Genomic DNA, 18928 nt, shown 5'->3' with positions numbered 1-18928 from the left:
CCATATCTGGTAAACTTTAAGGCCAGGAGTTCTTCTTTTGGGTACATTATTTTCTTCATCATCAGATGAAACAACGACATAGAGTAAAAAATATCAATCGAAATAAAATTTTTACGAATATATACAAATATATTGCAAAAAACTAGGAGCTATGCGGATTTGCTGCCACTTGTTGCCAGCACATCATTTGAATGTATCATTTCTTAAGAAACTCCAGGAAATGTGTTAGCCTACAGCATGTGTAATATTGTGTAAGAACTAGACAACTACATTAATGACTACAGCCATAAAGAGAATGTGATTTCTGCTTCAAAGCAAAGTGTCATTGAGTAGTATACTAGACTTTGAAGTTGTTGATTTGAAGGTTTGAAAATGCATAATTAACACCTCAGTATGTACTTCATCACATGTTTGTGAGGACATTTGTAATGCAAACCTTGAAGCTTGAAAGTGAGAAATGTGAAGGAGCATAAACTAAGGCATCAGATTAATTAGAGAAGGGATTAGTAAGGGGGGGACATGGAAAGCTTCGATAAAAAGTGTAAAGCTTACGGGGAAAACTGTCATTAGGGACGAGCAAAACACTAGCCTAATTTGGTCTAATAACGACCAATGGAAGTGTTTGTAAACCAGGAAAAGATATGGTAGTATTTTCTCTTAAAGAAGAGGCCACAATTAACAATTTCTTCCTCAACCAGTTGTCTGAGGACCTCTCTGTGTTTACAGCTTGATATGCTGGAACACAGCACCTCTCAGCTTTCATAATAGGTCGGCCTCACTCTGCATAATGAAGCCAGATCAAAGAGGAGTGCAGTCTGGCTCTGAGAAGGCTACAGATGTCACACACCGTGCAGTGTTCCTCTACAACTCTGAGGAGGCTGTGAGGTGTTTCATTCATCTAATTAATGAATAAAAATACAATTGATTATGAAAGATATTCTCATTATAACTGGATATTATAGGCAGTAATTACATTTTGTGGTGTTCCAGGTTAAACTGGTAAAAACTTATTGAGATTTATATGTTTCGCAAAAAATTTCCATGTGTAAATTTGCCTGATTCATGTTTATGCAATGAGACAATGTCAAAGTCAGACAAGTGAAGCAGCCAATTTGCATGAATGCCTACGTGCACAGTACTGTGTGAAGACGCAGAATCTCTGTCAAATAAAACTTTAACACTGCATGGACCTTACTGATTAGTGAAGCAGTGAAAAATGCCATCAAAGTCATAGTGTAAGTTCAATGCTAACAACAATCAAACTTTAGTTACGAAGCACATTTCGTTTGGGTTGGGAAATTATTCAGTGTTAATATTTACTGACTTTTGGTGGAATTGTCCACTAACGATATGATCATATAATGTTATTAATGAGAACATTTTAATTCTTTTCTCCAAAATGAATGATTCATGATTAGAACTTGACACAGATATGAAGGTTTTTGTTTCACATGTGTTGGGAGTTTTGTCTGATGTAAAACATAAGAGTGACACAGTTCACCAATCAATCAGGGCAGACGCTGCCGGTCAAAAGCTTTAGAGCAGCTCCATCTGTTTCTTAAATTCACATAATCCAATGTCTCAGTGTTTCTGAAATTAAAGCATAGAAAAAAGAAACAATTGGAGATACTTAAAAGAAAGAAATCATGGAATCTAGTAGTAGAACTAAATTTAAACTGCATTTTTGACTCATACAGCAGCCGAACACACCTGTGACGCTCTTTCTACAATGGAAATTAAACTTTGTTCATAAAGTTTGTCCCCTTTTGCAGAAATTCCAACAAATCTGTTAAACTTGTATTTTGTTTTTCTGTCGCCTTCTGTCCAGTTCATTCTAAACCAGCTCCATGGGGTTTGAGTCTGAAGGCTGTGCTGCTCTTCTATCATGTGAAGCCTCTGTCTAGTTTTCTTCTAATGTATAGGTCATTATCTTGCTGTAGGATGAACCCCTGACCAACCACTCTGTCATCCTTTGTTACTTGCCTTTTTCTCACCAGCCTGATAGCAATATACCAATGTCCCAGTGGTAATAGGAGCATTAGAGACTGTGACCCCCAACTTTGGAGAGTGGCTCCAGTAGATTCAAGGTACAACATCTGAGGTCAGTGTCCAGAAAAGTACAATCCTAGGACTGGCTAAGATACTCTAAGGCTTCTGATGGAGCCGAGCTTGAGGATGACCCACCCCACCCCCATGCAGGGGAGAGAGGGAGATTTTTTTTTTTTAATCAATATGATATTGATTTCAAGCATATGACTGAGCCCTAAATTCTGTTACATTTCTATTTCATTTAACTGATTTCGTACAGTAAAGAGGCAGACGGCACATAAGGGGAGGGAAAGTGGGATGACATCCAACAAAGGTGCACGACTCAAATAGGGGTCATTGTGGTTATATGGTGTGCTTCTTAGACCCCTTGGCCACAATTATTCCCTTCTGCCTTAAAATTCTTATGAAAGCATATTTCGTGCAATTACTGGTATATACTGAGCACAGAAAAGATGACTCAAAGTCTAAGTCGATTCTTTTACTCTTACATCTATCTTTTATCTGATCTCATTCCTCTCGTAAATATCAGTTCTCCTGAACACTCACATGAGACAATCAGATCGGTCCACTGTAATAAAAGTGTGAATGCCAAGCCCATGAAGCAGCTGTCAGAACAATGTGTCAGCGAATCAGAAGCAAACTCGAGAAGAATCCTAATAGATCAGTGTCACTGACTATAGGCCACTCATTTCACACACATCATGATCGTGAGGCCAATCAATTCTTTCATTTGGGTCACTTTGTGATTCAATCACTCCAGCTCCACATGGTCTCCGCACACCTAATCATCTGTGTGAGAGAGATGATGGAGACTGAGATGTATGAGGCGCTACGGCTGCTTAGACTAAAATTCCTATAACACTCACTGTCTTCAAACAGACTCCCATTAAAGGTCTTGCTTTGGTTCTTGAATTTCAAAGAACCAGCGGTAAGGAAAGTCTCTGAAGTATGACTCCATCGATGTAGGTGAAGCTCAGAAAACAATGTGCGGGACTGAAGACTTCCAAAAATAGTTACTTTTCTTTACTTGAATAGGACAGAAATACTTCAGAAGTCTATGGACCAAATTAAAACAGTCTCAGTCTAGATTTAGGAAAGTGCTTATATTAGCATGGTTATCTAACTAGATTCCATTACTCTCAGACAGCACTGTGATTGTGCACAACAGGTTTTGACATTTGCTTGAGTCATAGACAACCAAAATAATCCCAGACAGTTTCCACTCTACTTCCACTCTAGTCCATTAATCTCAAACTGTGTAGGCACTGTGGTGCATGTGTGTATGTGTACGTAAGTAGGTGTGTTTCTGTCTTGATGAAAACCGATCTACAGCTAAGTAAAGGTCGTAGCAGTACAAAACTACAGCTGATAGAAAACTGTATCAAGAGACAGAAGTCGATGTGATATACATGTAGCCTACATACCTGGCTGGCATCAGTCACAAGCCAATAAAGAAGTTCATTGTAAGGACATGCAGAGTTAAGGACCCAAAATTGACACTTTGTGACTCTTCCCACCATCAAACTATCAAATTGATAGGGAGACAAAACACCCTTCTCTCACAAACTGTCCATGCTTTTACCATGTCAGAGAGACACAGAATGTGACCAAGGGTCAAAGGGTCAGCTCCAGAGGATCAACCCAATGGACACCAGGCAACTGGAGAACATAGGCAAAATCTCCAGTTTGTAACAATAAAACTCTATCTAATGATTTTTAACTGTTTCTTATATAGGACAAGTAACACCAAAAGGACTGATTATCAGTAAGGTGTGAATCCTGGCCTCTCTATGTCATGCATGAACACACACACACACACACGCACCAACCTCCCTTCCTCTGCCCCTCTCTAGATAAGAGTCATAAACTACAACCCACATTCCAACCCTGTGTAGTGACCAGCAGAAAACTCTTCACAGACACAGTTCTGAGGAAGAATGTAAAATTAAATATCTAGCTGTTCTGTAACTCATGAGATGTTCCTATGCAATATTTTAATCCCAAACTTCTATCCCATAGAATGTTTGAAATGTAACATGTAGATTTTAAGACAATGTCCTTCATGTGACCATACTGTCAGCATCCTTCACACGACATAACACACACTACATGACATCCAGGATGTCCATATTATTATTATTACAGTCAAAGAACTGCTGTGTAATCCACATTTATAAACTATTAGCTTTAGGAAATGTTTATATTGTTGTTTGATCAGTTAACCACTTGTATCATGATTAATTCCAGGTTTGAAGGATGTAATATGAAATCAACACTCCTATTACTGTCTGTCATTATTAGTGCAAGTAGTTTTATATGTTATTTCATTTAATATTTTATGGTCATGGTGGAAGATGGATGTGCGAGTTTATAGGTAAACTGTAGAATTAAACAATTCAAAAGTTCAGTGGAAAATTACTCTCTTCTCCAAGTGGAAACACAGGAGAAGACGGGTGACGCCCCTGAAACGTGCGCCAGCCCCCAGGGGATAAAACAGTCGTGAACAATTCACACTTTGCTAAAAACTCTGCTCAAAGCTGAAAAGTCCTGGCTCAAAAGGCTCTGTAGCTATGTAAACTCTTAGCTCTACGCTGCTAGCCACAAACTCATGGCTCTTAGCCATTTTTGCACTTGATCGTTTTGTCCGCAAGAGACGCCAGCAGATAACACATCTGCACGACTGCCTACAGAGAAGCCGACCAGAAATCAAGAGCGCCCAAGACAGAAAGTTTCCTGGAAAACGTCTTTATTTTCACCCAGTTCTTGTCCTGTTTAGTTCTTTTGACGTAGAGACTAGAGATCCATTGAATCGAGAAGTCATGGCTTCAGAGATGAGACTGATAAATTTATCAATGAAGTAATTCATTGTTGTCCTCCCAGAGGACTGGTGCCCCATTTCAACAAGAGCAAAATCTAAATTATGGCGTTAACGCTACATATTTTAGAAATACCAAGTCTTCCCCCCTCCTTTTTCTCTAAATATTAGTTTGCTACTTGAGGGCTAATATTCTTTTTCACAGCTTTTCCTTTTTTAGCTGTTGGTGACAGACAACATGCACCAACACAACAAATAACAGTGCAAATCCTGTAATTCATTCAGGATTGAATGGGGCCATGACTTATTTACAACTCCTTGGCTAACTGTCACAACACAATAAGAGACGACAGACAGTCCAACACTGTTTAAATGAGACATCTGTAAACTTGTATTTTTCCGCAGGGAAGTACTGGCCTCCACTGACCCTTTGGGTCAGTTCACCTAAATAAAAAAGAAAAGAAAAAAATTCCCCTTTACACCTTCTAACGCATTCTACACAGAATCTCGATGTGAACAGAATTTCATGTGTGGTGCTGAAGACCAGGCCTCACTTGAAACAGTGGCAGATATTAAAATTAAATTCTAATTATCTGCATAGCTAGATACCAAGAGTGGTGAGGAAGATGTAAGACATGGATTTTTTAATGTTTTTTTGTATTAACCAAATGAACTTTTCAATGAAGACACTGCTTTTGTTCATCTTGTTAGATTTTAAGTTATTATTATCCAGCAATGGGTCTCTGACCATCTCGATGTTCTGACTGAAGAAGCTGGCCATCAGGACTTCTGACGCAAGAGTACAAAAACCTCACTTACAGGTTTACGGATTTGGAGTAGGAGGTAATTGCACAAGAATTAGTCTTTAAATCTCTCCATGTTTAACTTTAAATTGTAGAATCTAATCAGTTAAAACATTGAGACTCCCCCCAAAATACAGAAGACTTGACCTCACCTGGTTATATAGGCCTACAGTGCATCTGGAAAGTATTCACACCCCCTTCACTTTTGTTATGTTGCAGCCTAAAATCATTTGAATTAATTTTTCCTCCAAAACAGAATTTTTGAAATTTTTTGAAAAATTATTAAAAAGGAAATACTTAAATATAACTTTCACATAAGTTTGTTTGGAAAGTGACAGACCTGTCTATATAAGATCTCATAGCTGGTAATTACCGTTGCCCTGAGAGCTCAATGCAACTTACGAAAACATGCAAATACACAAACTTCAGAAAATATCTTCAATTTTTTTAACAAATGCATCCAAGCCAGGTTCATCACTTTTTTTCTTTTTAAGGTGTTTGCCTTAATTCCGATAGCAAGAGTGAGAGAGAGACAGGGAAGTAAGGGAGAGAGAGAGACAGATGTGGGATGATATGCCTCAGGTTGGGCCATGGGTTGAGGTCAAACCCAGGATGCTGTGGTTAGGATTATGCCTCCCCCATGCTTGTGTCCGCTGGAAACACTTCTGTTGTGTTGTGATTATTTGCAGCACCTGTTGTCAAATTGATGAAGATGTTCTCTGAAAAACCAAAGCCATGAAATGGAAGGAACTGCCTGCAGAGCTCTGAGACAGGAATGTGTTCAGGCACACAAATGTCTGCTGCACTGAAGGTTCCCAAGAGCACAGTGGCCTCCATAATTCTTAAATTGAAGAAGTTTGGAACAACCAGGACTCTAACTGGCAGGCGAAGAAGAAGGAGAAGGGCTTTGGTAAGAGAGGTGACAAAGAACCTGATGTTCACACCAGCTGTGTGTTGATATAAAAACATCCTACTGGTACAAGGTGTTGGCAGCTTCAGGCTGTGGAGGTGTTTTTCAGCAGCAGGGACTGGGAGATTGGTCAGGGTTGAGGGAAAGCTGAATGGAGCAAAGTACAGAGAGATCCTTAATGAAAACCTGACCCAGAGTTCTCAGGACCTGGGGTGGAAGGATCACCTTCCCAAAGGAAAATGACCCTAAGCACACAGCCAAAACAACGCAGATGTGGCTTCAGGACAACCCTGTGAATCCCCCTGAGCGGCCCAACCAGAGCCCTGACTTGAACCCAATGCATCATCTCTGGAGTCGACTGAAAATGGCTGTTCACCAACAGTCCCCATGTGACCTGACAGAGCCTGAAAGGATCTGCAGAGAACAATAGCAGAAAATCTGCACATCCAGGTGTGCTTAGCTTGTTGCTTATTGCGTCACACTCGAGAAAACTAAAGGCTATAATTGCTGCCAAAGGTGCGTCAACAATGTCCTGAGTAAAGGGTCTGAAAACTTATGTCAATGTGATACTTCAGTTTTTCCTTTGTAATAATTTTGCAGAACTTTCTAAAATTGGATTTTTGCTTGTCATTATGGGGTACTGAGTGTAGACTGATGAATACTTTCTGAGTGCACTGTACCTCATCATAGCTGTTGTGACACAAAACACGCAACAAAGCAGCAAATACCAGTGCAAATCCTGTAATTCATTCAGGATTGGAGGGAGCCATGATTTATTTACAGCTTGTATGCTGTCTGTCACAACACAAGAAAAGACTACAGATGGTCCAACGACTGTGTTTGAATATGAGACATCTGTAAACTTTTATTTTTCCGCAGCAAAGTATTTGCCTCCACATTTCAAAAATTTTTTTTATCACATGGCTCTTTGTCTCATATATTTGCTCTGTTTAGGTGAAAAGTAAAGATGATAAATCTAATGCCTGTGATGTGCGGTATCTCTGACAGATCGTATCTTCAAATGAATGTGCTTTGTTGCCATGAGAAGCGTTGCCTATTCAAGTGTGTTACAAAACACTGCAGGCATTAATAAGATAAGCTGTGTTTCGATGATCAGTCACAGTTATTGAAAATCTTTTAAGACAAAACACAGATAAGGAAAATTCAGTGACACACTGTCGTCATGAGCACACAGACTTCCTTATCACTGAATCCTGTCATTCAGGACTCAGCCTCGTCATGTCAGCCTATCTCTGGAGATGACCTCCTCTGTGCTCTACATTTCAGAGTCCGTCCAGTTACACAGTAATCGTTACGGAGCATTGCGGTGGCCCTGATCCGATGTAAGCTTGGATCCACTGAAAAACTGCACTCAATCTCAAACTGTAGAACCTCAACTCCTCTCCAACGAGGGGGCAAAATGCAGACAATGTGACACAGCAAAACACTCATCGTCTGCAGCAGGACAGCTCAGATAAATTGCTAGATAGTAATGGACATAATGGCTGATCATCTAGGGCAGAATGATGTCCGTGGTGCACCATTCACCACGGCCTGCCTGCGCCTTGTCTTCATGCCATCTGTCAAACAAATACTCTGTCAATTTAATTGACAAAAATTGATGTGTCTTCAGGCAGGCGTCAGTTGCCCACAGGCCCATCCTTCATCAGCGGTGGGCAGGAGAAATCTGTCAAATATAGCATCTCAAAATATGTCACAGTAGAGCAGGAGGAAGACGGGGACAACAGCTTGTGGATTCCTCTAACTCCTCAAACACAGTATGCTGTCAAGAAATTGTACATGTGCTAACAGCATAAAGTGTTAGCGTCCCTCCAGAGTATATTGGAGGGGGAAAAAAAGGCGCGTATAAAAAAGTGTGAGAGCAGAACAGTGACTAAAGTAAGAGTGACAGTGTTATCAACACTTCCACTGGTCACAATGTCAAAGCTTTGTAAGAAAGCTGTGTGCTGCTGTGGAATTATTTCACAAAAAGACAAATGTCAGGATCCAAATTCTGATTTGATTTTCTTTTTTTATTTCTATAGCAACAGTAGAGATAAACAAAAAAATCAGGGGAGAGAGAGAGAGGGAACCTAAGCTGCCGCGGCAAGCACTCAGCCTTGGCACCAGGTGAGCTGATCTTAACTGCATGTTTATTACAGTAACCATGGCTTTCTAGCTTTAAGGAAGTGCTTATTTCAACCAAAACCATGATCTTTTCCTCCACCGAACCAAGTTGTTTTTGTGTCTAAACTTAAGTGAACTATTCCAGAAGCAATCGCATGTGTCACCATTTTAACCTGATGCTCCAATGGGAATAGGGACAGACAACAGACAGTGTATGGTTGTTTAGGTTGGAGGAACTGGAATGCTGTGCTGAGCTCTTGCTGTTTAAAACAAAAACAATAACTTGCAGGAAATCCTCATTCCAACCCCACCTAAATTTAGGTTGAAAACCTGCATTATTTCTACAAAATAATAATCCCCTGAGATTTTAAAGACGTCTCACATCTATTGTTCTAGGTTTCAGAGCCGTCATCAGTACAGCAGAGCTGAGCTGTCACTGCGGATGCCTCTGATTGTATTTAACTCTGTAGATCAGACCTGAACTTGAATGCGTAAAAGAGGCATGTTGGTGCTGCTGATTTCTGACAAATTGTACGCTGCTGTTGTTGGAAGAAAAGCATCATCCCCAAAAACATTCCTCACAACATCCCCCCCAGAGTTTTAGACCCCATACTGCATTTCATTATTACTTGTTTCCTCTTGTTTGCTTTATTTGCAAATGCAATATGTGCTTCCACACAAACCAGTGATTCCAGCAGAATCTCTCATTGTTAAAGTGCTTTTATTATAATAATCACAACCATTCAAAGACCTCACTTGAAACAGTGGCAGATATCAAAAAATAAAATATGGCTATATGCCAAGAGGGACAAAGAAATGTAAGAGGTGTAATGTTTTATTGGTTGTTTGTTTGTATGGGGTTTTTGGAATTAATCAACTGACCTTTGAATGAAGACAATGGTTTTGTTCAGCTTGTTGGATTTTAACTTATTATCATCCAGCAATGGCTCCCTGACCGTCTTGTTCTGGCTAAAGAAGCTGGCCATCAGGTCTTTTGACATAAGAGTGCAACAACCTCACTTACAGGCTTAGATTTGGGATATAATACGGTGAATATGTTTCATGCTTATTTTTATAGACAGGGTTTTATGAAACTCAGTTTTTCTCATACAAACCTAAACATTTTTTATTTCTAAATAAATAATCTTTTGTTACATTCACAAAGCAATGGTAATAGTAGAGGTAGCAATAGTAGCGGTAGTGGCAGTAGTCATGTGCAGTGTGCTGTAGAGAGGGGCTCCCTGTGTAAGATAATGTGCCTTACTGTGATCTCCAGGTGAGTGTTCTTCCTTTGCCAGAATGTCTTTTGTGACTACATCATTTACAAAAATGAACAAAGCATGCCCCGAACTGTACTCCTGTTAATTAGGCCAATAATTAATTTGGAGACTTAAAGGGATGTTACTTTCATTCAGACACAAAGACACTTTGCTCAAACTAAACCATCTGTCTGTTTCAGGACATTTTAAGAGATAATTCTAACAATAGACATGGATCCAAGGCTCTCAAAGTGTGGAAGGAGTAAACTGGACAGGTTGGCTGCCCTAATGGATTTCTGGCACTTTTTGGAGGTTAATCCCTCTCCATGGTGCCTTTGACTAGCACAAACTGCAATCTCAGTGTTTATCATTTGATGTCACCAGTGCAGAGGGACTGATGGTCTGCCATGGCAATACTCCAGCATCTAGTAACACAGATTCTTGGGAAAAAAATTTGTCATAGCCCACGTGATTATTTCGAGGTAATATTGAAATAAAATCTGCCTGTCTGTTTTTCAGGTACTCTTATTTAAATGACGTCCCCGTTAGTAGTGTGGCCATGAGAAAACAAAAGTCTAGACATTTATCTGAAAAACGTCATTCACAAGCACAAAGAGGAGGTCTTCAGACGGCAGCTCAAATCCCTACATCTAATTTTAAAATAACTGAGATGTTGTTGTCACTGGAATCACACACCACTGAGTTGTTTTTACCATTTCAGTTGAAAATAAAATCCATAAATCTCATGGGAAGTTGCAAGAAAACTAATTCTAAAGGAATCTACAGTAAGGGCGATTGTTTGTAATTTTAAAAACCATGCTAGCTTAGTGGATAGCAGTGCTGGTTTTTCATTTGGCCAACACTTTGGTTTATGACATACTTCCTGCAACACTACTGACATCGCCATCAGCTTCACCTGCAGCATGCTAACACACTAAACTAAGATGAAAGTAGGTAAACATTAAACCTGCTAAAACATCGGCATGTTAGCATTGTCACTGTAGCCATGTTAGCTTGCTGATGGTAGCCCAAAATACCAAGCACATCACAGAGCCATTAGCATGGCTGGTAAACATGGTAATATTGTTTACTTTTTGTGAACAGTTTTTCTGTTAAAATAAGCAACATTTTAAATCGAACACCCACACATCTTAATGGTTACCATGACAACTAGCATAAACAGCTATGATTTTTATGTTGTTAATGTGTATCTAGACATATATAAATCAGCTACTTTTGCTAAAAGGCAATTGTGTTATATGGTATATGCTAATTTAGTGTATCTACACTCAGAAGACACCCACTGCATCAGCCAATCACTGAACATTCCTCTCTGAGCTTTGCCATTTCATCATGCAGCTCCCTCCACATCTCGGCTTTGTAATCAGTGCTTCCCTTCTAATGGCATACACAGCTAGTCCATCAATCCTTGCTGGGCAGAGGCTGGCTCTGAGAAACCAGGTACAGGACGATGGGGGTTGGGGAAGAGGGAGTGGCAAGATGTCCTTGTTCAGGGAAAGCCATATACACACATTCTCCAAACCTTTGGAACGCAGCAGTCTTGGAAGCAGATTGTGTAGCACCACTGTTAAGTCTGCTGCAAATCACGTCACACTACAACCGAGATAAATGATACGGCTTTCGAACCAATGAGGCTGCAAGTTCATCCTCCCCAAGAGGAAGCAAGCCCAGAGGGACTTGTGCTATATGTCCGACATAGTATAAGCTCTGACTCGAGGGAAGGGTCTGCACAACAGCACGGGGAATTACAGGGGTTCATACAGTTTCTACACTTAAACATCTGAAGTGCTAAATTCCACCTTTTGAGCTGATATGAAAAGACAGATTGTGTGATTGCAAATTTATATGTGTCGGCTTCATTGTCGCTTAGAGTCAAAGAAGGTGGCAAATGTGCGTATCAAAATTATTAGAGCAGGGGGATGGGTCATTGTAAAGTTAATCCTCACTGATTAGAACAAATCAGGCAGTGAAATGTCTCAAAATGAGCTGTCAAAATGCTTCGTTTGATTTATGAGATGAATATGTTAAATATGAATCAGTTTACACGAGTGGAAGAGTCAGCCTCATCCATTCTACGCCACAAAGTAATCTTCCATTTAGTGAAGGAGGTCATGTTGGGATATGTAACAAGGCATGGGACTATTACATTTAAGGTCAAAAGCAACTGGAATTCCTAGGACAAGATTGGAATATGCAGACTGCCAACCTATTTAAATTTCTCTATCAAAAAATATGAATATTTTAAGAAGCATTACTGTACAGAAACCCACAGTGTGGGTGACTAAAAATGTAGACATGTTGACATACTGTTGATACACATTCTGACAAGTACAGTCCAGGCAGACACACATGCTGCAGGACTTCAGGGAGACAGAGCGAGGCAAAGTGCAGACTGCAGGCCATACATATCGTTCTCTAGTAGTTGTGTCTTATAATTTAACACAACATCACAATCTACCCTCCTCCTCCTCCTCCTCCTTGACGCAGCCTCGATAGAAATGAGTTTCTCAAAGTGAATATTTCCTGCTAAGCTATTTCACTGATTGCATAACATCATATAGCTACTGCTGTTACAGTGTGCACCTCCTGTGTATTTAAAGAGCCTGGTAAACATCATGACTTCAGCTGGGCAAAGTGAGTTAGAGGAAAGTATGGAAAGGACCTCCAGTAAAACAACATTGTCCAGGTTTCTCATTGGAAGTTACAAAGAACACAATACGATGCATTAAAGCATTTTTGTCACCTTGGTCACATTTTTTATGTGATAATTAATTAGGTAGGAAAAAAACCTATCAAGTGTAATTGATCCAATATCATACAATCCTTCATCTCCAAGATTATATTAGACTTTATCAGAGTGATCACACCGTGTAAACAAAAGACAAAAACCTTGTTCCCATTCTAGTGTACTGTACACAATGATGATGAATTTTGGCAGATTTTTACTGGCAGACAAATAGAAAACACAACATATATCTTCACTCCTCACCCCAATCACAAGAAAATGACAGACACCATGCTGTGCCTACAGCACAATTCAAATTTTTGGTTATTTGACCACAGAGGAGAGTGTTGCCACTAACGATAGTTAACACAGAAACAACAAGCGCGCCTCTTTAAAATGCAGTTGCCATGGGAACCCTTGCCTAACATCGTCTGTCAAGCATATCAAAATAAGATAAAGAAAAAGAAAAAAAGGAGGGCCTGTGGGCATTATTTTGCTAGTTGACACATTCATGAGATGGAGGAAGAGGTGAAGCATCACATGGAACTGTACTGAAGAATGTGACAGCTCATGTAGAGGTTAGCACACTGACGTGACACTGTGGAGACGGTGGTGGTGGTGGGAGGAAGAGGGTGACCAACAGTTTCAAGTAGGATGCCATCTTCTAGTCTCCATTAAAATGGTTTGCCATGAACACAAAAGGTCAGAGAAACAAGATGTAGATCTGCGGTACGTGTGTGTACGTCACTGTGGAGGGACAAGAATATGAAAGATTATAGAGTATTTACTATGTGAGATTTAGTTTTACACCCTGGGGAGGATCATTTGTTGCTCAAAAATCTGACCAGACTGTTCAAATCAAATATGCAATACAGGCTAGCTGCAATATATGACAGAGATCAATCTTATTTAGTGCACTATAAAAGATTACAATATAGTCTGATTGCAGATAATGTCATGTGAGATTAAGCCAAAAGTCTTCTAATATAGGACTTGTAAATGGAGAATTCACCACTTTCTCTGCTTTCTCATCCGCTCATATTTTAGAATAAGAGTTTGCCTTTACTGGTCTTATGGAAATCAATCAGGAGGATCAGCCTGTGCATATTCTCATTTGTCCAGGTCATAGTATCCTGAAGGAGTTTTAAATCGAAAAAACAATTGGACTTGGTTATTTGTCTGGGAAGACGTTTCACCTCTCATCCAAGAGGCTTCATCAGTTCATGTACGCATCTGACCAGGCTGGGACTGGTCCTACTTTCTGGTGTGGAGACCCAGGTATTTAACCTCTTGTGGGCGTTCACAAGGCTGATGATGTCACTGGTTCCCTTTTGTGCTCCAAGTGTCAACGACAGTCGTTTGCATGAATGTCGTTGGTGGAAAGTTGGTTTCGACTTCGTTAGTGCTCTATAGTGTTATAACGACAGTCGTTGGAGTCACTTGCCACTTGTGAACAGTTGTTATTCTTTGAGGCTAGATTGTTGAATCTCCTGGGAAGGGATGAAAGGGCAGCATTGTAAATTGGAGATAGGTGGTGTCTGAGACCTCCTCCCCTGTTGAGGGATGGTTTCTCTACTTTTACATAGATGGCCTCTTTTACTCCTCTTATGATACATAACATTCAGTTATTTCTTCAGACCTATTCATCTTTGAGCTTTAGGACTTAACCATACTTTCATTCATTTCACTCATTCAAACTAAACAGGTCACCACAGCTGAACTTTCAAATTACAGTACATCTTAAACTGCCTTGACACTTGTTTTCAATCTCAGGCAGACTCAATAAATTCACACATTTATATGTTCTCAAGTAATGACCTTTAGCTGTAAGCAATCACACACTGTCTCGAGAAAATGCGCTCATCTTATGTGGTTTAGCGTATCAAAAGATTAACACCTGGGTTACCAGTCATAGCTTCCTGAGTCAGGCATTGTATCCTACAACATATTGTCTGTTATGCTAATGCAAAGAGTGTCGGTTAATACCGGCTGTTATCTCTGATATGCCTTTGAAAGCTCCTTTCACTTCTAAGTGACGCGAGTTTATCTTGTGGAGAATTCCAATTTGGCTGTGAACAGATCACTGGCCCTGCTTCAATGAGCTATCACAAATCAATAATGGGATGACTTGAAATAGCACTCAAGGGAAAATAGTATCGAACTGTGCCGCCTTAAACAAGCCTGCATGCTGAATCTACATGCACAAAAACACACACATAAAAGTGCATCCTGTGGCTGTACAGCACAAGACTAACCCCTGCCCTTATGACATGTGCACTGGTGACGTACTGCAGAATCACCGCCTGTGAACACTATGTGTACATCTGCCATATACTTTTGCTAGTACCTCCCTGTTTTAACTGAGGGCTTTGCTTGACTGTCTGTTACATCTTACATGTCCAAGATAAGAAGAAACTGCTCAGTGGCAAATTTAGCATGTAATTCCATTATTGTATCACCTGCAGTGAGACTCTTTGAACCACAGCCTTGAAAACAGGTATTAAATAATTTTTCCTGTAGGTGTTTAACACAACATGCATCCACACAAAGAGGCTTTGCCCTTTAATGTGAACTAGCAAATGGGTGTAACAGAGGAGCAGCACACTGCTCATAGTTGCACCATTGTAATGCACACCAGGGAGGCTGAAAGTGGAGCAGGTGAAAGAAAGGAAAATGAGACTGGGGGATGCATGGAGGGACAGAGGCATGGATAAACAGATGGATGGATTTTAGATCTAATTTACCCCCTCCCTGACTCTGCCTCCACAAATTCAGAGTCTGGGAGTTACTGTAGCCTGTGGCGAGGTTGCAAAGGAGCCAAATATACATGGAGTGACAGGCTGTGTGAGTAGGAAGAGGGTGAACGGTGGGATGCATTACTGATAACGGTAACTTCTGCTGTCTGACTTGTCTGGAGGTAAAACTTGCAGAATGGTGCAACTATGTAGATTTCTCATATATTCCACATTATTTTTTTCAGAAACTCTCTTTGTCATTTCATTCTTCGCTGAACTTTTATTGTTGTATGATATCTGGTATTTGTTTCTGTCCCCAAAAATGTATTAGTAAGCTTCATATTTGTATGTTTCTTGCAGATTACCATATCTGTTATAAATGTCAAAATGTCATTCTAAATGTTTCTTTGTTCACAGTTTACACATCTGAATCTGAATTTAATCAAGTCATTATAATGCATGAGAATATAATTCATAAAAGAAATACATCCTTAATTTACTCATTGTGATTGTGGTCACAGTTTTGAGTTGCTGAGGAAATCAAATCAAATCAAAACCATCACAGTAATGTTTTCTGAATAGGAAATCTCCTTTACCCATTGGCTACTTATTCCCTTTAAAACCTGTATTCCAAGTAAAAAGCAAGTGAATAAATTGGATCAATTCCCATTTGCCCCTTTACATTATCCATTGAGATGAATGTAGCTTTCTTTTTTCTTTTTCTTTTTTTTTTTTTAAATAAACTCATCTAATGCCAGTTTCAGGGCATTTCCAGTTTAATAGCTCACTTTCTCACAGTGCAATTCACACAGTTGTGAGACCTTGTGGTTGTGGAGGCGCCCACGCCTGCCCCCTCTGCCACACCCGCGACAATACACGCCGTCTTCAATTAGCTCATTATCTTGAGCATCAGCTGTTAGCCTATAGCTCCACATAGAGAAATCACAATCTTCCGCAGACACTTGCATGTCCAAGAATAGGTCTAATAATTATACGTGGGTTGGATGTGTACAGTAACGAGCTGATGAGGCGCTATGCTGAGAAAGGTGCACCTGCTGACTCTGCCGCCTGGGCCTTGATCACCATGAAATAAAGGATGCCCTGATTGTGTGCAGCTTATTAAAGCAGCCTGCCGACCATATTGGTCGGATTAAAGCTCCGTGGCAACACCCTCTCCATCCGTCCATGACACTTGAGGCACAAAGCGGTGTCTTTGCGGAGCATGCACAGCGCGGTTTTGTGCAAAGCCTGTCACCGGCACGAAGATGCTTCCCATCCCCTCACCTACAATGTCATTTCGTAGCAACCGGCAAATGCAGCATGCACCTGTTCCGCTCTCATCCGCGCCCAATGAGACAAACAAAATAAAACGCATACCTGTCCTGTCAGGTCCGGGTGTCAGGCTTCAGTCCGGATTCTGATCATTGAGGTTGCAGGAACCTGGAAGACGGACGCCGCCACCGCCCCAGAGCAAGCCCCTCACTCTGCCACGGGAGATGTAGCCCTGCAGGCTGGGACAACAGACAGGCACAAGCCGGCAGGGATGGCTTACGGTCGGGAAGGGCTAGGAGGAGAGTAGAGGGGCGTTTTCACGGTGAAAGCGGGGGAACTCCTAACGTCGTGCGTGATGTGTGAGGACCGCTCCGCTTATGACACGCAGCGTCTTCCCTCACTGGCTTTACTGATTTTTCGGGTCATCTTTAGAGCACAGTGTTGAGCACTTATGGCATCGCGACTGACAAAAAGAAAGAGACCTGCAGCCTGGTTTCAGCTGAACAGATTTAAACCCACTTTTAATTAGGCTCATTGTAATTTATTCGATACAGAATTTGATTGAATAGATATCGTCTCCTGAATTGCTACTTCATTTCATGATTGTCAAGTTCTTATCTGATCAGTTTCATGTGTAATCATAGACCTTCGTTACAATTCAAGTGTCCACATCCTCAGAGCTGCTGAGCTGCTGCTCCAGAGTTTTTTTAGCAAGGAACGATCCTGCAGCCTGTCTGTGTCTGAGCGCCCTCAAATGTCATTTACGCACCTGTCAGTTACTAAAAGTCCAAATTCAAAGTGCATTTGACATTATTAATTGCAAATGAATGCTCTTGACTTTGCACTAACAGAAAGTTTTATTTATAGTTGCTGACATAATGGTAGATTGGGGCCTAAAGATGTGATGTAAAGCAGGCTTAAACACAACAGAGCATGCATGTGAAAGGGGTCTCCTGGCTTTAGCCCTGCACTAATGGAGGTCAGTGCTCTCAGAGTAGGACAGGATACAAATAGAGAAAAAGGCATATTGTTAAAGGGACGCATATTATTTTACGTGAGGTCAGTTGTGGCAATTTTCTGATGAATGTCCATTTCCTGTTTGATAGTGCTAAAATAGAGCTCCCTAAGCCAACATAACATCTGTTTGATCACACACTCAACTAGCTTTAACTCCTGACATGTCTTACATTCAGACACATGTAGAAGTGCGTCTCTCACTCATCGCATTAAGAAAAATGGTCTTATTGTTCCCTGCATAGCAAGAAGCGTGTTGAATGAATGATGGCTAAGTGGGTGATGTATTGCACTGGTGACTCACAGGAACCTTCTGTACTTAACGCCCTCTTTGGCTTTCACGCACAAGTGTTCTGTTCAAATGCAAATATGCATACAGGAAAATCAGTTCCCGTCACGCTTCAGCGGGTCTCCTTCAGCTGCTTACAGGATATGCAGAAATGAGCAGCGCACTGACTTCATAGCCATATGGGGAAGATTTTTGGAGTGTCAGATGATGCTATAGGATATGTCTGACTTTGTTATCCCAGTACTGAATGAAGTAAGATATTATATTGACTACATGGCCACTAGGCTTACCCATATTAAAATCATTTAGGATATCAATTTCACATTGTGTGAACATATAAGCTCAAACTCCAAGTGGTCGTGAAGAGATATGGTATATGATTGCTGCTGCAGATGATCATGGTATATGATGGTATATTATTGCCACCATGTGGCCGTCATCACACACACCGCATCCATAAGTACAGTATACAGTGTATTGTGTGGCCTTCACCCATACATCAAGCACATTTCAGTTTTCAGTTGGCCACCGAGAGCTTTTCAGTGCCTTTGCACCCTCGTTCCAACACGTAATTACACATATCTGCCTGTAGTGTCATAAGAAAGAACCACCACCGGACTTACATACCTGAATTATGTTGCTTCAAGCTCCCTCTGTTTCATATATAAGGCCTTATCATTTTTTCTAGTTATTACCTCCTCACACTGAGACTGAGCAAAGCCATACATTTCTATAATATGAAAAGATCATTCTAAACCTCTGCTTTGCTGACAAATTGAGTAATCTCAGCTGCAGCAGTGTGAAACCTCGTACGCCAACTCAGTGGAATCGACTAATGTTTTATCATTAAGTCATTGTAAATGTTTTATTAATCCGAGGGTAATTCAACTTAAATTTTCTGCTTTTCAT

At 40.5% G+C, this 18928-nt stretch overlaps 1 protein-coding gene across 2 annotated transcripts in view; it reads right to left on the bottom strand.

Annotated features, from left to right (window-relative positions):
• Positions 1-17074, bottom strand: part of si:dkey-178k16.1 (band 4.1-like protein 1) — a 47744-nt gene extending 30670 nt beyond the window's left edge. For both annotated transcript variants that reach the window (XM_023427629.1, XM_023427630.1), the window contains exon 1: positions 16822-17074. The gene's annotated coding sequence lies outside the window, so the exon portion shown is untranslated. The remainder of the gene's footprint in view (positions 1-16821) is intronic.
• Between the last annotated feature and the right edge of the window lie 1854 nt (positions 17075-18928).

The sequence above is a fragment of the Seriola lalandi genome, unplaced genomic scaffold (assembly GCF_002814215.2).
Source record: "Seriola lalandi dorsalis isolate HSWRI2012SDOR001 ecotype SW California unplaced genomic scaffold, Sedor1 jcf7180002054861, whole genome shotgun sequence".
In the NCBI taxonomy this organism is placed as follows: domain Eukaryota; kingdom Metazoa; phylum Chordata; class Actinopteri; order Carangiformes; family Carangidae; genus Seriola; species Seriola lalandi.
Note: the sequence above shows the minus strand (reverse complement) of the source record. Positions and strands in the feature narration are given on the sequence as shown.